The sequence below is a fragment of the Populus nigra genome, chromosome 3 (genome assembly GCF_951802175.1).
Source record: "Populus nigra chromosome 3, ddPopNigr1.1, whole genome shotgun sequence".
In the NCBI taxonomy this organism is placed as follows: Eukaryota; Viridiplantae; Streptophyta; class Magnoliopsida; order Malpighiales; family Salicaceae; genus Populus; species Populus nigra.
Window position 1 is genome coordinate 12,711,321 of NC_084854.1, and position 21,950 is coordinate 12,733,270.

The window sequence follows — 21,950 nt, forward strand, 5'->3', positions numbered from 1 at the left end:
CTTCATCCAAATCATTTCAAACTCCATCAAGGCATAATAACAAAGGATCCACATTTCATCAACCTGTGTATCAGAACGCAAATGAGTATTATATACTTACTTTGAGGAGTACACATCCTCCTCAACATGATTATGGAAGGGTTGAAGCATATCAATATTGTGAGGGCTTTCGCTTCCAAGATTTGCTTCAAACTCAAGGAGGTTTCTCTCAAGATAACCAAATTGTTTATGGAGGACATAATTTATATAGGAGTTATGAGAGAGTTGATGGTGATGATGGTAATAGTGATGATGATGTGAACATTAGAGATGAAGATGAGGGAGACGGTAGTAATGAGAGAGGTGTATATGATAAGGATCAAGATGGCGTTCCATCAAACCACGGTTCAACATCTTCTCCATACAAATATGATCAAAGTGTTAAAAGGAAGGGTTTTGACACACCAATAGATCCAATTACAAGAAAAAAAGAGCTTTGTTTGTATGGAACAACAGAGTAAGTTGAAACTTTTAAAAACTAACTTATTAAGGTTATATTTTCAAGTATGAAAAAAATTACTTATTATTGTGTAATTATTTGTTTATTAAAAGTTTGTTATTATATATTTTCAGGTTCAATAATGCATCATGTGGACGTGCAATCAAAGATATTTTGAGGTCCAATTTTAAAGGATCATGACACTCTTGGGAAAAAGTAGATTCAATGAGCAGGGATGAACTCTTTAAAGAGTTTAAGGTAAGAACCAACACTAATTGCCATATTCTTTTCAATTTTGATCACTTTAATGTAGCATTATGAAAATTATCAACTGAATAGCTATAGAAGTGTGATGGTAATTGCCTTGTTATTTGTAACAAAAAATTATCAACTAAATAGCAATGACTGATTTGTGTTATAATTTGTTCTTATTTCTTGTTTACTCTTTAATATCATTCAATTTCTTTAGTTATTACATTATCTTGCAAATTCTGAACAAGATGACACAATATGATTAATCATTTCTATACTTTGAAATTTTGTGCACTCTTTTTACTTGGTATATATATTATTTGGTAGAAAAAATATTCCTTTCCTAGGGAGGATGAGTCGATTGTTCGTAATATTTGGAAAGATAAGGCTAGGATAGCTTTGAATCAACAATTGACACGAGCTCCCAAGAAAGCCATGTTAAAAGAAAACACTACACATATTATAGATTGCCTTGATAAAGGTCCTGCTTGGATAAACAATGACAACTGGAATCAAATGATCAAAGATGTTTGGTCCACCCTTGAATTTCAAAGGAGGTCTGAATCTGCTAGGAGGAATCGCTTAACTAAAACAAATGGCAAAATAAGCACTCATTCTGGAGGAACAATGTCATTTGCATCATATCGAGCTAACATGGTACGAATTAATTTTTTTTTATGTTTAAGATAATGAATTAAAATTTTTATATTTATCTTTTATAATATTTATTAATCTTGAAAGCAAGAGGAAGCTAGTGGAAAAGAACCTCTATGAGGTGGTTGTATGTATTTTTATTTGATTATTTATTTATATAACTTAAGTATTATTTAACATTGAAATGAATTTATTATTGCATGTATTTTATTTGTAAGAAAATTATAAAATGGAGATAATTTCAAAGTATGAAACTAATTGGGAAAATAATCCTTCATATGATGGAGCAGCTTGGTGTGTGGCTTCAGGAGGAGTTACAAAGGGTAGGGTATATGGTGCACCTCGTATGCCAAAATCTATAGTTAGTACAAGCTCTTTATCACATTCCTACTCGGTGGAGTCATCATATCTCAGTTCATTGTATCGAGCATTGCAAAAGGAGATAAAGAATAAAGAAGAGGAGATAAAAAAAAAGATGATTATATTCTTGAAATGAAACAGCATATGGATTCCATGAAAGAATATCTTGTGAACAATCTTGGATATCATGGTGGGACATCAAATATTAGCCAAGGTATGCCATCACCTTTGACCCCGTCAATACCGCCACCTATGGCTCCCTAGATAATGACACTTATGGGTCCTATATCTCAACCAATTTGTCGACCTACACCTCGACCACTATATCCTGATTCATCTTTTGTCGATCCACAATATCATGGTTCGTCTCCGCAACCAGCACCATGATTGTATCTTTTGTTGTTTTTTTTAATTATATTTCGACTTATTTGTATTAATGCAAGTTTAACTAAATTTTTATAATATGAATATTATTTTAATTTTATTTTTTATTAGTGATACATTTATTTTTAATATTAATTTATGTTGGTTATATATATTCTACAACTTTTAAAATATTCATAAATAATTAATTAAATAAATTAAAAGTCATTTTGTTTGATAAATAAAAAATTAATTTAATAAAAATAATATAGTTAACAACAGATTCTCTGTTGATTAGCAACACCAGCAACGGATTTTCCATTGCTGATTCACAAAACTAGCAACAATTTTTTCATTGCTATGAAATCAGCAACGGAAAAATCCGTTGCTCAAAAATCAGCAACGACAAATGTACATCCGCTATTTGTCGTTGCTGATTTCATTGCTAAAACAATTTAGCAACGGATTTTAGTGTTATTTGCAATGGAGTAGTTAGTTGCTAATTCCTACATTTTTTAATAGTGAAGGAGATCAAAGATTTTTTAGTTGTTTGGAGAGCAAGTAATTAGAAGGAAAAATAACAAATTTATTTTGTTTATATATAAGTAACTATAGATTGAAAAAAAAAGAGGAGAATTTTAAAGGATAATTAGTTATAGCATGAAAAAATTAAACAACACAAAACACCCTCCCTCGCGACCAGCTCTCTCCTAAACCAAAAAAAAAATGAACTAGAGATTAAAAAAAAAAAAAACCCAGGACCATGACCAACCATTTACACCACTAGCCACACGGCTTCCCCCCTCTCTCCTTGCCTCCATCCTTTCTTCACTAATTTTCCCAGCCAAAACAGATCACTCACTGACAACAATACCGTCAACCACCGTGAGCTCAACACCGACTCAGCCTCCCCTCATTTTTCATTGAAAAAGAACCAAACCAAGATGTCTTTCACCCCTTCAGCCACCATATATACATGGCAGATCCTCCCAAATCACCCTTCTATTCTTCATCCTCACCATTAAACCATCCTCCAACCACCACTGAAACGGGTCCCTAAAACCCCACAAAACGGCACTGTGAATAACAGCAGAAGAATCAGCCAAACCCGCAGCTCCAGCAGTGGCACCGTCATCCTTCTCATCTTCAACCATTCCAGTAGCAGTGAAAGATATTTCAATAACAGCTCAAATGGCACCGACGGCTGATTAAACCGTGAACAATGGAAGCTCCTCCTTCCAATAGCAGCAGAGATTGTTCTTTATCAGCCACACCATTTCTCAACTATAGCAGAGCTTTTTTTTTTAACTAGCAGCTTCCTCCTTCTCAAGCATCTCCAACCGTGCACTCCTCAGCATCAACATGGACCTCTCCATTTTAACCATGAGTTCTTTGTTTTTTTTTTTTTCATTGTAGCAACAGTCCAGCACTGATTCCCAGCAACTTTTCTTGGTCTAGCCACTATGACCTCTTCAGCTCCAGCAACTGTATCTCGTGGAAACAACAACTTCATAGCCATCATCATAAATCGCGAGCTCATCGGCCAACCATCCACCATTGCCTCTCTTTGACAAAGCCAAGACAAACCAACAGTTTCCTCTGCATCTTCACCGTCAGCGAAACAGCTCCTTAAACAAACTCTCCTCTACCCGTGAGTCACTTTGTCAGCACCAGCAACTTAACCTCCAGATCCAGCAGTGCAGCGAATGACGTCCTCCAGCAGCTTCTCCTTGAGCAGTAGGGAACTTCTCTGCACCACCAACTGTTAGGATTGTTGCCATTATGTGCAGCAATCATAGAGCATCTGCAGCCTATCTTCTAGAAGAGGATGGCTGTCATTACCATTGTCAAAGAGGGCTGCTAGGTGCAGCCACCGTTGTTGAATGAGCTGGAGTTTGGCAGCCACCAATATTGACAACAAAGCAAGAAAAGCTGCCATGAAATGCCTATAAATAGAGGCATTATGTGAGAGCAACATGAAGAGAGTGTGGTGAGTGCAGTAGAGAGATCAAGAGAGAAAGAGGGGCTGCAAGTGCAGCAAAGAGCAGCTCCTCCATGTATGTTGTAAATATTTCTTTATATATCTCTAATAATATAGACTCTCCCGTGGATGTAGGCGTTTTGCCGAACCACGTAAAATATTGTGTCAGTGTGCTTAAGCCTCCTATGAGCAACTATCAGTACATCACCGGTCCGCGCATGGGGTGTCGGAATTCCCCAACAATTGGTATCAGAGCACATGGTTTAAAGGGGTGTTTGATTTTTGCTCAAAAATAAAAGTTCTCAAAATGGTGTTTTGACCATACCACTGTGTAGAGGAGGCCGAGACGAAGCCACTGGTGAAAAGGGCATCAAAAACGGACGTCGGACATGCCCGCACGCGCCCCTACACGCCGACGAGGTGGCAGTCTACAGTAAGCATGCAAAGGATGACGTCAGCATGACATAATTGTGATGTCAGCATGCACAGCAGGCATGCCAGGGATGACATCAGCATGATGTAATTGTGGTGTCAGTATGCACAATTGGCATGCCATGTCAGCGACCAGTCATCTGCCATGTCATCACAGCGGGACCCACCTGCCACGTCATCAGCCGCGAGCCGAGCCATTTATGGAGTCGAGCCGATCCGCGAGTCGAGGGATAAGATTCTGTGCAGCAGAGTCTACGTGCAACCGGATCTGAGATTGAATCTGGGCCGTTCATCAGGCCAGAATTGTTTTGATCAAATCTTAGCCGTCTGAAATGCGATTTGGACGATTTCAGACTTGTTTCCAGCTAATTTGATCGTTCTGGATGCAATGGTACGGTCCGATCATTGAGATTTGATACCAAAAGTGGCGGTGGTGAATTAACAAAAGAGATTGCTCAATCAGGAGGCATCCGATGGTCTTCATGGTGGTTGATGGAGATGGAGAAGAAGAAATCGCATATGTTTGCCCATTTACATGTGCTGAACTGCTAAGTGAGGATAATTTTAATTGCCTTGAGGGAAGGCAAAATTGGGACACTCTGGACACCCGATTATGTGGACAATTTGAGGTGAAGAGTGAAAATTGATGAAGACCAATCTTGACGAATCTAAGAACTGGTAGTCTCGCCAGATGTTGAGAAATCATGTATTAAACCAGTATATTCCAGATCACTTGTAAAGGAAAGCCGCAACAAAGCTAGCAAATGGTTGTATATACGGAAAGACAGTACGATGGATAGATATGACCTAAAAAGTTTTGTCTAGGAGATTGGGTTTTAAACGGGATCAGTGTGACCCCTCCAATCTTTCCTGGGAACTTGCTTAGTGGAAGGATTATCCATACGGTACTATTTTCGTATATATAGCAGTTTGTAATGAAACGGTTGAAGACTAGCAAGACGACGGCACAAAGGAACAGTTAGGTTCTGTATGTTCAAGGATCTGATGAAGTGGTGATTCTCCAATGAAGTTAGATTCGGTGACTGTGATTTCTCGAGGGAGAATTGATGAAGACCCTGATAATGGAAGAGAAATACAGCAAAGGGATAAAGATTGGCACCCTATTTTGACTTGGACAGATGTTGTGACAGGATGAGCTGCTGTCAAACATAAGCAAGGAATAGGGAGAAACCTGGAGAACAGAAATTGCACGATTGCACACGGAGATTGTGCTGGAGTACCCGTAGGATCCAACAAGGTACTGTAATGAGACAACAGGTGCAAGGAGAAGAAGTGTTCCCAGATGAAGCTCAGAGCAGAGACTGTTAAAGTTTGTACAATAGAAAGTCTCTTATGCTCTTGATGAAGACAACATGCGAAGACCTTTCAATGCATGCAAGGATGGAAAGAGAGCTGTTGTAAAGGCACCTAATTGAGGGGGTGCAAACGCCTGTGATAAAAGGCGACCACTTATGATGAAAGGCGAAGACACCAAAGAGAGTTGGTGTAGGTGGAGCTGTCAAGCAGAAAGGCATAGAAGCTCCAAACATAGAAATCGAGGTGAAGGATTGCGAGGAGTATACCGCAAGTTTCTCTTTCTATGTGATTAGTGGCAGCTATCTCTCCCATAGTGCACATGGTGGTAGAGAATTCTGGAGCCACTTTGAAGCATCTCAGCTGAAGGAGGATGCGACCACCTATGAAAGGTGAAGACACCTTAGATGGAAGGTGTGTGAGGGTCGTGATAGAAGCCCCAGTTCAGACCGCCTCATGATAACAGGCGAAGACACCTTAGAGAAGGTGTGAGGGCCATGATAGGAGCCCCAATTCAGACCGCCACATGATGACGAGCGAAAACACCGAAGGAGAAGGTGTGTGGGCCATGATGTAAGCCCAGTTCAGTACGCCCCAGAGCCAATGTGATGGCTAGACATGAGTGGACAGGTGTATAGCCAATGAAGTGGCTATGATGAGTATGGAGATAAATGCAGGATTGACTTTCATGGATATTGCCCTCATGCTAAAGATCAATGAGCTAGAAGACATTTGCCTTGGACAATAAGTGTGTGACTTGTGGAGCACTAAGACGCGGCTACTATGAAGAAGCAGAAGGGCATGCGTAGGTTCCGGGAACGAGTTGACTCTTGTCAAAGTGGTGAGCTCGGTAATGGCATTATAATACTCAGAGTATGAAGACAGATATGGATCAACCTTTAATGGGCTGCCCCCATGGTTAAAGGTGGAGAGCTACCTGGACTCTTACGACTAAGAGCGAGAGACTCACGGAGAAGTAAGTCGTGGTTCCTAGGGTGGAACAGAGGGCAGGCGCAACTCCTGGATGAGTAGACTCTTGGAAGAGTGGTGAGCTCGTGATCATATTGAGATACTCAGATAATGATTGTCGCACTTGGAAATAGAAATTTCCGTTTGAGGGGGTGTTGTAAGCCTTGATGTAAGGCTTGATGAATCATTCCGGACCGAGCATGGTTGATACTCTCGAAGGGGATGTTGTGTTCCAGAGACAAGCGTTAACACTCTTCAGATGTGAAGTGGCAGACCATCTGGTTGTAGTGATCCTTTTGTGTGAGAAAAGGTGTGCTTTGGTGACTCTGGTGATTGAAAGGTTGGGCAAGTACCTGGAAACTTGGCCAAAGACGCTCTCGGAATGGTAAGCTTGAAAGAGCTGCAGAATGCAAGTATGTGCTGAAGAAGCAAGAGAACAATTGCCCATATAAATGGCAAAGGGGGTGATTGTTAGGATTGTTGCCATTATGTGCAGCAATCATAGAGCATCTGCAGCCTATCTTCTAGAAGAGGATGGCTGTCATTACCATTGTCAAAGAGGGCTGTTAGGTGCAGCCACCGTTATTGAATGAGCTGGAGTTTGGCAGCCACCAATGTTGACAACAAAGCAAGAAGAGCTGCCATGAAATGCCTATAAATAGAGGCATTATGTGAGAGCAAAATGAAGAGAGTATGGTGAGTGCAGTAGAGAGATCAAGAGAGAAAGAGGGGCTGCAATGGCAGCAGCCTTGCTGCCATTGCAGCAGCTGCAAGTGCAGCAAAGAGCAGCTCCTCATGTATGTTGTAAATATTTCTTTATATATCTCTAATAATATAGACTCTCCCGTGGATGTAGGCGTTTTGCCGAACCACGTAAAATATTGTGTCAGTGTGCTTAAGCCTTCTATGAGCAACTATCAGTACATCAACGGTCCGCGCATGGGGTGCCGGAATTCCTCTTCACCAACGTGAGCAGCGAACTTCTCTTCACCAGCGTTAATCAGCCACTCCTCCGGAGGAGCGCTATACATTTTCACTTTATTTGTATATTAGATTTCATCCTCATTTTATTAACTGTGATGTATTCTGAATTATTTATTAAATTGATTTATCTTTAAATTTTATTTTTTTACATTTTATTTTTATATTAAATATAATTTTTATTTTTGGATTTTTATTTTTAATTATTCTTATCCTTTTCTAGATTGAAACTGTTTTCAATTTCATCCTCTATAATTTGATTTTATTTTATTTTTATATCAAATTAGGTTTTTTTCTTTTTAAATCTATATTTTTTAAATCACTTTCTTTTTAAATTTATTTTTTAAAAATTTCATCTATCATCATTGAGTTCGTTGAAAATTGGTATTCTTTGTATTTTTTTTGTCTTGAATTCATTTGATAATTTGATTTTTTAAAAAAGTTTGCCCTTCAATTCAAGATTTTTGTTTGTCCTATCAATTTTTTTTCAAATGAGATCTTTATTCTCTTAATTATTGTTTCTTTATCCTTTAGTTTTTTTTTCATCATTTGACATTTCAATTATTGTGATTTGGTCTCCTAGGTTTTTCTTATTGTTTATAAGCCCTACCTAGGAGTCAATCCTACCTAGGAGTCAATTAGGGATAATGATCGGATCATAAGTCGAGTGGGTTGACTCGAGTTAACTTATACCAACCAAATTCTTTTGTTTTATAAAAAAAATCAAAATGATACCATTTAAAAAAAAGGAAAAAAGTCAACTGGTTTTGACCCTATTTTAACTGGATTTTCCTCGGGCTATCTGAAACATGGGTCATCTCAAGTTTTTGACAGTCTTACACTTGATCAATTCTCCCCCAATTTCTTTTGAAGCTCGGCCTACTCATAGGTCAAACCGTCAGGTCGAGCCAAGTTTTAAAATAGTTGCTTTCCAGATACGATGTTTTTAGTTTAGTCAGTACCTAGGGTTATGGGTTTGAAAAGTTTACACAAGTTAATATCGTTTTCTTTCCTGATTATATCTTTTGAAGTTGTTCGTTTTAAAAAACGAGCTTCGTTTATCCGGGTGGCCTAGGTTTATTTTTAAGTCACTTTTTTTTTCTTTTTTTATTTTATCCTTCAAAATTTAATTGTTTTTAAAATTAAACTTTTTTTTTCTATTTTTCCTTCTATTTGATTATCCTATTCGCATGATCCTACTCACGAGTTTTGACAACCTCGGTTTTGTTGTGCTTTGAGTTTTAGTACTTTTTTTCCTTGATTTTTTTCCTGATTTCATCATTCTACATTTTGATTCCCGAGGATTGACGATAATTATTTTTTTTAGTTCTCTTTCAATGATATCGGGCCATGTTTTTTTTTTGTTCTTTAAAATACAATAACAACCTTGAGCAATTATTTTTTGTGTTGCAAAAAAAATTGCCCGGCCCATGGCAAAGCGTAGACCATCTATCTAGTCTATCCACCCACGATAAGAGAATATTGCTTTTATGTTTCAATCTTTTGACCTCTCTCTCTCTCTCTCTCTCTCTCTCTCTCAATAATATTGTGTTAATAGTTTGATCTTACTCCTAAGCCAAAAAAAAAAAAACAAACAACACTATTTGATATTTAAAAAATTTGCAATTCGGTAGGATGCATTAACTGTTCTTGAATAGTGCTTTGCTTTAAAATAGTTGAATTAGGTGATTGTTGGTAAACAATTTTTTTTTCATTTTACTTTGAAATCCTAACTTACTTTGATGACTATTTCATATAACCATTCATTAAATCATACATGTCATAAACATAAATAAAATAAAGAAACAAGAGATAAAGAGGTTGACACCATAATTTATATCATCTGAACTCTAATTGTCTATGTCACTTTTTAAGTTGTACACTAAAACTCAGTCATTCAAGTTCTCTTTAGAAATAAGCCTCCTTTTTTTTATGATAAATATACTTTTTCCAAAATCATAATGACCTTTGCCCAATATTTTTCAAGGGTTGAAAATCAACTAACGATGCATACCATTCACTAATACTCAGTCATTCTAGATGTTTTCATCTTTCCATTAGTCATCAAAATGCATGCATGCATCATTATTATTTGTGTCATGAACTTTGCAAACTTAGTCAATAAAAAATCTTTCTTTCAAGAAATCATCTTTCATGTTCTTAGACCAATTCAAAAACTTACTGATTATATTTTTGTATGTCTCATGATTGAAATGGAATTACTAAGATGTAAATTTAAAAATATTTTATAAAGATTAAACTTTTTTACTTGAGGACTCAAAACATTGTCAAGTTTCTTGAAACACATATACACGGTGGAAATGATGAATTTAAAATTTCAGGAGTCGTAAGGATCATGTTAAATAAATCTAGAGTTATTTAAAGTTTATGTAAAAATTACATGAAAATCATATGTTCTTTTCGACTTTGAATATTTATTTTAAGGTTGGTTATTGCAAACTATAAGTTGTTCAAGTGTCCAGCCTCTCATAGTAATCCACATGAACTTTCAGTGAGAAATCTCTTAAATCCTTTTAAGAGATAGGGATTGTTCTACCTTATAGTGCTAACTCTTTTCTTTTGTGCTTTAGGTGTTTATGTATTGTACTTTTCTCACCCTTCACTTATTGGAAAATAAAAGGAATAACATATATTATTTAGGCTAATTTTAGAAATTTATTCAATCAAGTCCTTACTTATTTGTTTCTAGGTTTAGAATTGTAATCCTCTATATTACTTGCATTCTAGTTCTTAATTTCTAAACTTTATTTACAATTAAGTCACATTTGATTAATTATCTCATTTTAATTTCTAACCAATGATTCTTATATGTGTGACCCATTAGGTTCCCTAATAAGTTTCCCTAAATATAAATCATAATGCTAAATAAAATAAGATTAAATAAATTAAATAATTTAATTTATTATCAATTCAATAATTGATTGATTTATATTTGATGATCAAGTATAATGTCTAGCAACCTGTCATAATCCCTCAAATATTAGGAAAATCATAAGTAGTTTGACTTAACCTATTAGTGACTAGTTTCTCGGTGTAGTTATTATCTCTACATCAAGAATGTTCTTATTAGACATTATAGTATGGAGTATGTCTACTTTATCAAATCATGTTAGTTCTCAACATTATAGTCATTGATTTTTTGAATAAGATTTTGAAACTCTTTTCAAAACTCATGTTACATTGGCCAAGGATTTCACAATCAATACTATTTGAGAACAAATGAAACATTTTCCCTAATTCATCTAGGGTGATGAATCATATCGTAATTACTCAAATATCTTTATATAGTTTGTGTTATACCCAATATCTACTTGTTTGTTACCCTTGATTAGGATAGCATTTGGTTCGAATCAAAGCATAACAATCCCTATATAAGATAACTTAGTTATCTCAAGTTTACGAATTAATTACACAACTAGCACGAGATTCTTTCTATAGACATAGATGATTTCTCCATATAGAATTCTCTTGAAGATCAGTTCAATGTACATGTCAAATGACAAGCACTTGCATATTAGTTCTAGGTATCCCTCATACATTAGTTTATAATAGCAATTGTTTCCTTTCATAAAGGAATGAATATAATATGTATTGGTCTTAACAACTCTAACTAATATCTAGTCTTAATAGATCATTGACCAATAATATTTAGGAATAATGCTTTCATGAAATAAGAATATCATATTTATAACAACTTTATAAGTTTCTTTGCAAAACATTTTTGTTCTATAAATTTTATCTTTACTCTAGATTTATCAATTAAACATTATATTCATCAATCAAAGATAAATGAATATTAAAGATAGAGGAAGCTGTTATTAATAATAAATATATTTTACATGAATAAAATCAATGTTATATGTAACCAACTGATTGGTTATAAGACATATTTACTAACAATCTCTCACTTGCACTAAAGCCAATCATTCTTGTATCTAATATCATATCTTTTCATATGATGATCATGTTTCTATTGGGACAATGCCTTAGTAAGAGGATTTACAAGACTCTATTCAAGAGGTACTCGTTCTATCTTTACATCTTTCTTTTCTATGATTTCTCTAATAAAATGGAATTACCTAAGTATATGTTAGGATTTATGATGAGACCTTGATTCCTTTTCTTGTGTAATAGCTCCATTATTATTATAGTACATGGCTACTGCATCAATAATGCTAGTAACCACACCTAGTTCAGTAATGAATTTTTAATCTAAATAGCCTCTTTTACCACCTTAGATGCAAAGATGTATGCAGCTTCAATTGTAGAATCAACTATGTTCTTTTGTTTGAAACTTTTCCAACTCACAACACCACTATTTAGAGCAAAAACATATCCTGACTGAGATTTGCTGTCATCAATATCTGATTGAAAACTAGCATCTAAAAAACTATGAACTTCCAGTTCATGTCCTTCATAAACTAGAAAGACATTCTTAGTGCTTCTTAAGTACTTAATAATGTTTTTAACTATCTTTCATACTCTCACCTGTATTAGATTGATATCTACTTATTATGATCAAAGCACAAGATACATCTGGTCTTATACATATCATCACATATATAATAGATCCTATAGCCAAAGCATAGGGAATTCTTTCTAACCTATCTCTTTCAATTTGTGTCTTAGGACACATATCTTTAAATATACATATTCCTTGCAAAATAGGTAAATATCCTCTTTTAAGTTCTTCCATGTTAAATCGTTTTAGCATCTTTTCTATGAACATGGATTGAGTAATCCAAGCAACTTTCTAGATCTATCTCTATGTCTTTATTCCTAATATATAGGCTGCTTATCTCATGTCATTCATGGAGAAATTCTTGGACAACCAAATCATTACTGATTGGAGTAAAGGAATGTTGTTTCCTATCAATTATATATCATCTACATATAATATTAAGAAAACAACTCAACTTAAGAAAGAGCTCTTAGTCAGTCGAGAGAAGTTATAGTGAGAGAAGTTTCCTCTTCACTGTGCAACGATTTTTTCCTCGGTGGCCGCGTTTTGTCTCTTTCTTCTTGCATTTTAGAAGTGATGACTATCATCCCTCTCTGCTTAGGTCTCTTGAAACATTCTCATTCCTATGGCGAAATCAAAGAAGAAAGCTTCACTTCTTTATTTTGCTCAGCACGACTATCATTTACAATCTTCTCGACCCTCGATTGGTTCCTCCAGTGAAGTTAGGGCTTAGAATCGAGGAAAATATCCTATCATGCAGGATAAGCTGACCTATACCCTAGCCTCAACCTCGCCAGCTCGTACTAATGCTGACACTAAAGGAGCTTTTAGTCCTTATTGTGGTGTTAGGGCTCACAATAAGGGCAAATGCCTTGACATGCAAGAAACGTAAGCTCCTGTTCAAGCACCACCTTCTCTTGCTGCTTTTAGGCTTAATGAGGTTGGTCCTAATGCCATTAAGTCTAGGCATCCCTCTGGTGCTCATCTATTTGGGTCTAGTTCTCTTGATCCTAACCTAGTAACTGCTGAATCTTGTTTAGATGCTAATATTGGTTCTTCCCTTCCTTTCGGCTTTGAGTGTGGACACTCTCCTAGCCCTGAACCAAGTCCCTCAGCTCCCCCGTCCTTCTGGGGTTCCTTTTCTGTCTTATGTTGACTCTTCATACATTCCGCTTCTTGCGGCAGATGCTAATGACCCTCATAGAGACCATGGTAGAGCCTTTGTTGGCTTCCCACCAGGTAAATCGTCTGTAGATGATTGGAGTGAGTCTCTGTCCTTAGTGCATTATCCTGATTTTAACTATGCTACATCATGTCATATGATGGATGTTGATCTTGGCAATAATAAAGATTTATAGAAACTATGCATTATTGGCTATGTTGCTAGGAAATTTCTAGGTTTTACTGCTTTAAATAACATAATTTCTAGTTCCTGGAATTGCAATGCTAAGCTAACTATACATGATTCTGGATGGTTGATATATACATCTTCTCTAAAGCTGACAAGCTTGCCATTCTCAATGGTGGCCCTTAGTATGTTTTTGGTCGGCCTTTGGTCCTGAAAACTATGCCTAAATACTTTGACTTTACTGCAACTCATATGTCTAGGGTGCTAGTTTGGTTCAGATTTCCCAATCCTCCCCTTAAGTGTTGGTCTCCAACTTGTTTATTTAAAATTGCTAGTGTGATTGGTAAACCTATTCATTATGATATGCTCACCACTTCAATGTCTCGACTTTCGTATGCTGGAGTATTAATAGAGGTGGATTTGCTTGTTGATTTGCCTAATTCTATCAATTTTGTCTTGCCCAATGGAATGCTTTTATTTCAATTGGTTGTGTATAAGTTGATCCCTCGGTTTTGCAAGCATTGTCGGGTTCTTGGTCATACTGATTCTACATGCACCAGAATTGGTAGTAATAAGCGTAAGAAGCACACCTAGGAAGCTTCCACTCCTGCAAAGCCTCATCGGAATTTTGGTTGTTCTAGCTTTGTCCCTTCTGTTGAGACTGTTACTGTGGAACAACAGCAGGTATATAGTGGCAGATCCCATGGAGAAACATGTATGGATCCGATGCGTGCTGAAGTGGCGGCGATGGTTGATAGCTGGGTTGCAGATCTTAAGTGTAAAAGGCTAAATATGATGAAGTTGGGCTAATAGTACATGTCTCCCCCGTCCCAGGTACTGTGTCTTGTGCTCCTTCGAAAATAGTGCATGTTATTGATGATTCTATGTAGGATGTGGTTATTGCTGCAAGAGGAGAGCCCTCTAGAGGTAGGAAGAAATATATGACTCATAGCAGGGCTGTTGGTATTGCAAATGATGGCCAACATGTGAAGACTGATGTTGTTGTTCTCTGTGAAGGTAGTGGTTCTGCAAAGGTTCGGTTTATGGTAGGCAATAGGCTTTAGGGTAAACATGAGGGTTCATATTCCCTTTCTCATTCCTTATGACTCAATTGGATTTTGACGTTCTTGTTTTGGTTTTACAGCATGTTCTGTATGTGGATTTAATTCTAGTTCAAGGAGGCATGTTCCCTTTGTTGCTTAGTGTTTATTGTACATTTGAACTTGCTGGTCTCTAGCTTTGTTTCTCTCTAATTACTGTTATATGTAGAGTTATGCATGTAAGCTCGTTGTGATATCGTCTGTTGGGTTGTACCCAGTGGAGCTCATACTAATATGTGATCCATTGCACTAGATAATTGTGTTTGCCATAGCTCCTACACGTTGTGTTGGCTGGTCTATTGTTCATTGGTCGGTTACTATGCCTTGTGGCACAAGATGGCTTATGTGATGGTTTCCTTACTTTTATCTGTTGTGAGCTTTAATTTGTTATACTTGCTTGTCTTGGGCAGTTATGGTCTTCACCTTTACTCATGCTGGTTCCAGTCTCTGTTTAAGGAGCCTGTTACTCATGCTGGTTCTAGCATGTGTTCTATGTTCCCTTTAACTACTACTTTGGTTGTACATTGTTTATTTTTGTTCACTATGTTCATATTGGGAGCTTGTTCTCATATGTTCATTTTCATTGGATTGTATATGCTTGTATCTTTGACTCGCTGGTCTTCCAGCTTAGTTTCGTTTTGATCTATAAAATTTGTTACATTTGATAAAAAAAAAAAAACAACTCAACTCTCACTAACCTTTTTATAAACACAAGGTTTGTCCATATTTTTTTTTTATGAATTCAAATTGTTTGATTTTCTCATCAAAACAGATATTCCAACTCGTTGAAGTTTATTTAAGTCCATAAATGGATTTTTATAGCTTGCATACTTTGTTGGTAAATTTCTTAAACCTTCAAGTTGTGTCATATACATATCTTTGTGAACATTCCCATTTCAGAATATGATTTTGACATCCATTTATCAAATCTCTTAATCATGGTATACAACTATAACAAGTAAAATTCTTATGGACTTGAACATAGCTACCAACAAAAAGGTTTCATCAAAGTCAATCTTTTGTTTTTGTTTGTAACTTTTAACAACTAGTTTAGCTTTATATATTTATACATTACCACCCATGTCAATCATTCTCTTAATGACCTACTTACATCCAATAGGGTTTATCCTTTCAGATGGAGCAACCAAAGTCCATACTTGGTTGGTGTATATGAAATCCATTTTAGATTTCATGGCTTTAAGCCATTTTTTAGAATCACTATTATATATTACTTTTATATAGTTGGTAAGCTCATCAAGTATAAGCATCTCATCATCATCAGCTTCCACAAGAAGTTGATATCTCAATGGTACATGATATGTCCTACAAAATCTATAAAGTTCTTATATTTTTTGAGTTTTAGACTAAACATAAAATGTTATAACCTCGGGCTTTTGTTATATTTGGATGTTTTTTATGGTCTTGAACTTTATTAAGTTTTATTTTTCTCCTACTACTCATTTTAAGAATAAATTGTTTCACTAGAAAGGTAGCATATTTTAAGACAAACAATGTTTGCTTAATGGGATGTTAGAAATAATATTTAATTGATTGTATTGGATATCCTACAAACTTATAATTATTTGACTTTGCTCCTAACTTTTGAGATACTACATGCTTCATATAAACGTTACATCCCTAAATCTTTAAAGATGATAAATTTGGTCTCTTACCATTCCATATCTCATATGAAGTCTTATCAACAGATTTTGATGGAATCTTTTTTAAAAGGTAGCCAACAGTTTGCAGGGTATAACCCTAAAATGAAAATGAAAGGTCTGCATAGCTCATCATGGATTGTACCATATCCAATAAGATATGATTTCTCCTTTTAGAAACTCCATTAAGTTATGGTGTTCAAAGAGGTTTCCATTATGAGAGAATGCCATTATCTTTTAAATAATCTTGAAAAACTTGGCTCAAGGGTTCACCACCTTAATCCGATCAAAGTATTTTGATATTCTTTTGTGTTTGTTTTTCAACTTCATTTCTGAATTCTTTGAATCTTTCAAATGATTTAGACTTATGTTCATTAAATATACATAATCATATCTAGAAAGGTTATTAGTAAATATAATGAAATAAGTATATTTGTTTATGGTATGAATCGTCATTGGTCCATATACATCTGTATGTATTAAACCTAACAATTCTTTAGACCTTTTACTCTTTCCAATAAAAGGGTGTTGTAGTTATTTTACCTAATACACAAGCTTTAGAAGTTTCACACGATTTATAATAAAAAATATCAAAATATCTTTCTTTATGTAACTTAGTGATTCTTGTTTTATTAATATGACCTGGATTATAGTGCTATAAATATAAATGATATTGATTATCTAGTCCATTTTTCTTGTAGTTTATATTGAACATGAGCATTTCAAAATCAACTATATATAAACTATCACTAGATTAATAAAAAAAAACATCATTATTATAAAAAGAATAACATTTGCCTTCAATCATAAATATAAATCTATTCAAAGCTAAGTACGAAATAGATATATTATTTCTAGAAAGTACTGAAACAAAATAACAATTATCAAGTTCTAGTATCAAACCACTTGAAAAACTTATTCCATCTTGGTAAAAGATTTCACATTCAATACTATTGATTACTCAAATACCTTTATATAGTTTATGTTATATCAAATATATATTTGTTTGTTACCCTTGATTAAGATGACATGTGGTTAGAATCAAAGCATAACAATCCTTATATAAGATAACTTAGTGATCTAAAGTCTAAGGATCATTTACACCACTATCACGAAAGCTTTTTTATAGATATATATGATCTCTCTATATGAGATTCTTTTATGAGTCAGTTCAATATATATGTCCTATGTAAAGCATCTATATATTAGTTCCATGTATCTCTCATACTTTAGTTTATGAGAGGAACTACTTCTTTTTATAAAAGAATGAATGTAATATGTATCACTCTCAACAACTCTAATTAATATCCATTCTTAATAGAACATCGATCATGAATATTTAGAAACAATGCTTTGATGCAATAAAAATTTCATAATTATAACAACTTTATAATTTCCTTTGTAAAGCATTTTTATCCCATGAACTTTATCTTTACTCTAGATTCATTAAATAAACTTAGATTCATTAATCAAATGTAAATGAATATTAAAGACAAACAAAGCCTTTGTTAATAATAAATATATTTCACATGAATAAAATTATTGTTACATGTACTTAACCAATTAGTTACAGGGCATATTTACTAACAAACACATCTTTCAACGCTAAGATGCAATTTTGCGAGTATTGTTTTGACAATTGAATAGGTATAAGATGATTAGGAATTTGAGAAAGTATGGTATCTCAAGATTTTGTTGTGAATTTCCTTTTCCAATAGGGGGTTATTTTAGAAAGAAAATGTTGGATTCCAAAATTATATTTTTGGTTTTTGAAAGGAGAGCATCTTACTTTATGTTATGTTGAGTAGTAAAAATCGCACAATTTGGTATCATTAAAAATATGGTGCACAAACAGGTCATTTTTTTTAGCTGACACCTTTTAACATATGTTTTTTATTCGAAATGACTCTTTAAGACATATAATGTAAGATATGATTCATGATCATCAAAGAAAGAATACATGAGACTTAAATGGTGTGTGAAGGTTCAAATACAAAGGATTATTTGTCTTGTGTAAAGATATTTTTAGGCTTGTTGAATTAATTTTTTATCATTTTAATGATTGATCTCATTACAACCTCCAATCTCCAAATTGTATCTTGTGTTTTATCATTGATATTTTGTCTTCAAGTTTGGACTTTTCACCATCATAAAGGACAATTTATAGAGTTGTTTGTCTTTCCTTTTTCGTCATCATTTTTTTAACTTTTTTTTTAACTTGATCATTTGAATTTTTCATTTGATTATTTGTTATCTCTCTTTTGTAACACTTTTGTCCCTTTGACATTTCTATTATCTCTTTCTATTTAAAAAACATCAATGATTATTTGAAAGCTTTAAAAACATGACCTAAAAATTCATTCAAATTTAAAATAATTCATAACAATACATATCCAAATCAACCATAAACAAAAATAACAATTTGAAAGATGTTTAAGGTTCAAAATAAACCTTCTAAGGTGGCTAAGGTGGATAAAAAAAGGCTAAAACAATTGGTGAAAGTGGCAAAACAATGCTAGAAAAGTTAGTAGTAATGACTAGGATTGCATCACATTGTTCTGGTTACCAGAGAAGACAGGTGGCATGTGTATGGGTCCAGATGTTACACTATTTCCTCATCTTCCTTCTAATAATGGTAGTGTAAGTCACCATTGTTCATAAAAAGAGATTGGTGGCCGAAGAGTTTTGGCTTTTTTTTGACATTGATGTTGTTTTTCTAGATAGCTTTACTTAAAAGATATTTTTAGGCTTAATAATAAGAAGAGGAGGCATATGGATTGTCTCATAAGTTATGCCATCCCATATTCTTCCTCCTAATAGAGGCAATAGAGGTCACCACCGGTGATAAACAGAGATCATACGACTTGAAGTTTTGGTTGCTATGTTGTCTCATTTTATCCTTTACTGCTATTTTGTTTTTTGTTTTTCTCACTTTTATTTATTTATTTATTTATTTATGGCTATCATAGGTATTGTTCAGTTAGGGATGTCATGAAAGAGTTCATGGTGATCAATGAAAGGTATGGATGGTCATCCGAAGTTGGTGGACAAAAGAAATGAGAGAAATATATGTTAGGTTTTTATAAGGAAGGACATGGATAATTTTTTCTCCTTTTCTTCTCTTTATTTTTTTCATATAGAAGCTTGGTCTTTCCTTTTGGTGGCTAGGATTTTGTTCTTTATGGGAGAGAGGAAGAAGATGAGAGTTTTTTTCCTTTTTTTTATGGCTAAGGTTTTTCTTTCAAATTTCAGCTATACTTTCCTCCCCTCTCTCACTTTATTTTTCTTTCTTTATCTCTTCCTATAATGGCTAGGGTTTCTCTCCTTTTTCTTTTGCTTCCCCCTCCTTTCACATTATTCATTTTTCTATTTACACTTATTTACTTAGAAACATTTTTATTTTGATCCCTTGCTCTAGGTATATCCTAAGAATATCTTTATTATATATGTTTTTAGTCCTTCATTTTTCTTGTTCTGTACTTTTTCTCACTTGACTATTTTGCTCCCTATTTTGATTTTTTGATTTTCTTATTTTTTTTTGTATTTTGGTTGTTTTCAAAAAACAACGTTAACATTAATTCGATAAAAAAAGTAATCAAGATTTATGAAATGGACGTGAATGCATCGTAAACTTATTTCTTTAAATTTGATTTATTGAAAAGACATTGAAAATTATGAAATGGGAGTAAATGCATCGAAAATACAATTAAAGAGGGAACAAATGAATATTCCTTATGCTTTTATGCTTAGGAGTTTAATGTATGATTAGGTTTGCAGAAGACATAGCATTACATATATAGTTGGAATGTTGGGAAAATATCAAGGTAATCTAGGTTTGGACCATTGGAGAGCTACAAAGAAATTCATATGATACCTTTAAGTTACTAAAGACTACAAGTTTATATATAGATAATTTGATCATTTATAAGCAATTCTTTATTCAAATTCTGATTTTGTTGGTTGTCTTGACTTGAGAAAGTCAATATCAGGATATATCTTCTTATTAGTTACAGGGGGCATTTCTTAGAGAAGTGCAAACTGATCTTTGGTTGATACTCTTAGGACTAAAGTAGAGTTTATTTCACGCTTTAAAATGAAATTACAAGCTATATGGTTCAGTAGCTATATCCCGGGGCTTGAAGTTGTTGGCACAATTTCCAAGCAATTGAGAATTTACTATGATAATTTCATTATAATGTTTTCATCCAAGAACAATAAGAGAAAGTCATAGCAATTGTCATAATATAATTTTTAGTTCCCCTAAAAAATTTTATTTTTCATGTAGAAAATATTTTTCTTGCAAAAAAATATTCAATTTATTTACCCAAAAAAAACAAAATTTATAATAGTAGTAGTAGTAGTAATTTGGATCATAATTGGGCACACATTTAATTCCTAGTTGTTTAGAACGCTAAATGGATAGATAATATGGGGTCTTGATGAAGAAATTTTGAAAAATAGACTGAAATTGGTCTAGACTGCATGAATTAGATGTTCGAGGACCAATATGGACAAGGTTGCAAAGTTTGGTAGAAAATTTTTGATAGTTGAGGGTCTAATTAAGGAGAAGGTTGGAGATGGGAGCAAACTTGCTAAAATTGGAAAAACTAAGGACCTAGTTGAACTTTGAAAGGGCTTAATTGAAAGGAAAATAAAGTTTGAAGTCAATTTTGTGAAAAATGGAAGAATCAACAAGCTTATGGACTTAATTGAGCTTTGGATTGGCCTAATTAATGCAATTAGGAACTTCATTGAATAAAAATTAAAGTTTGGAAGTCAATTTACATAAATTAATCCAATGATAAGAATGAAAAGGATGCAAAAAAATATAGGGGTTTATTGACTAATCAAGGGTAAGAATGAAAGAATTAGAAGTGTAAGGGGTTAATTGACGACTTAATCAAGGAAACCCTAGACTAAGGACCATTTTGTAAAAGAAGATGAAATATAGGGGCTTAATTGAAGAAGGTTAGGGATGAAATTGCAAGGATATTTTAAATTATAGACAATTATGGGATTAATTGAAAGGTTTTGAAAGTTTACGGGGCAAATTAAAAAGGCTTTAATTTAACATAATTCCCTTCTAACAGACGTCTGATTTTTAAACATTCACCCCAAATTGTTCACCTTGTTCTTCCTTTAAGAACCGAGGAAGTTGCCTTCTCAGAACCCATTCTTGCAACCACAGTCCATTCCATACTACCTTCTTCAAATCTAACAGCTGCAATCCGTTTTCTTGAGGCCTAAGCTGCTCCCACGACCTAACAGAAGCCCGTCCTCAAGACTCCAAAAATGACACTAAACACAAAGCTTGATGTGAGATGTTGACCTTCTCTTTACTCTCTATACTGTGAGTCTTTTTAAGTTTCCTGCTGGGATCCTCTCCTGTTCTGGTGCTTTACCTAAGACTAAGAGTCTAAAACAGAGGGAAAACCTTTCTTTCATTAACACGGAGGATCCTTTTGTTTTGTGCCTGGACCTCATGTCTCAAGCCCTTTTAAGGTTTGGACAATTCAATTGAATTAATTTTTAATTTTTAATTTTTAATTTTTATTTTTTAAAAAATACTTAATATTA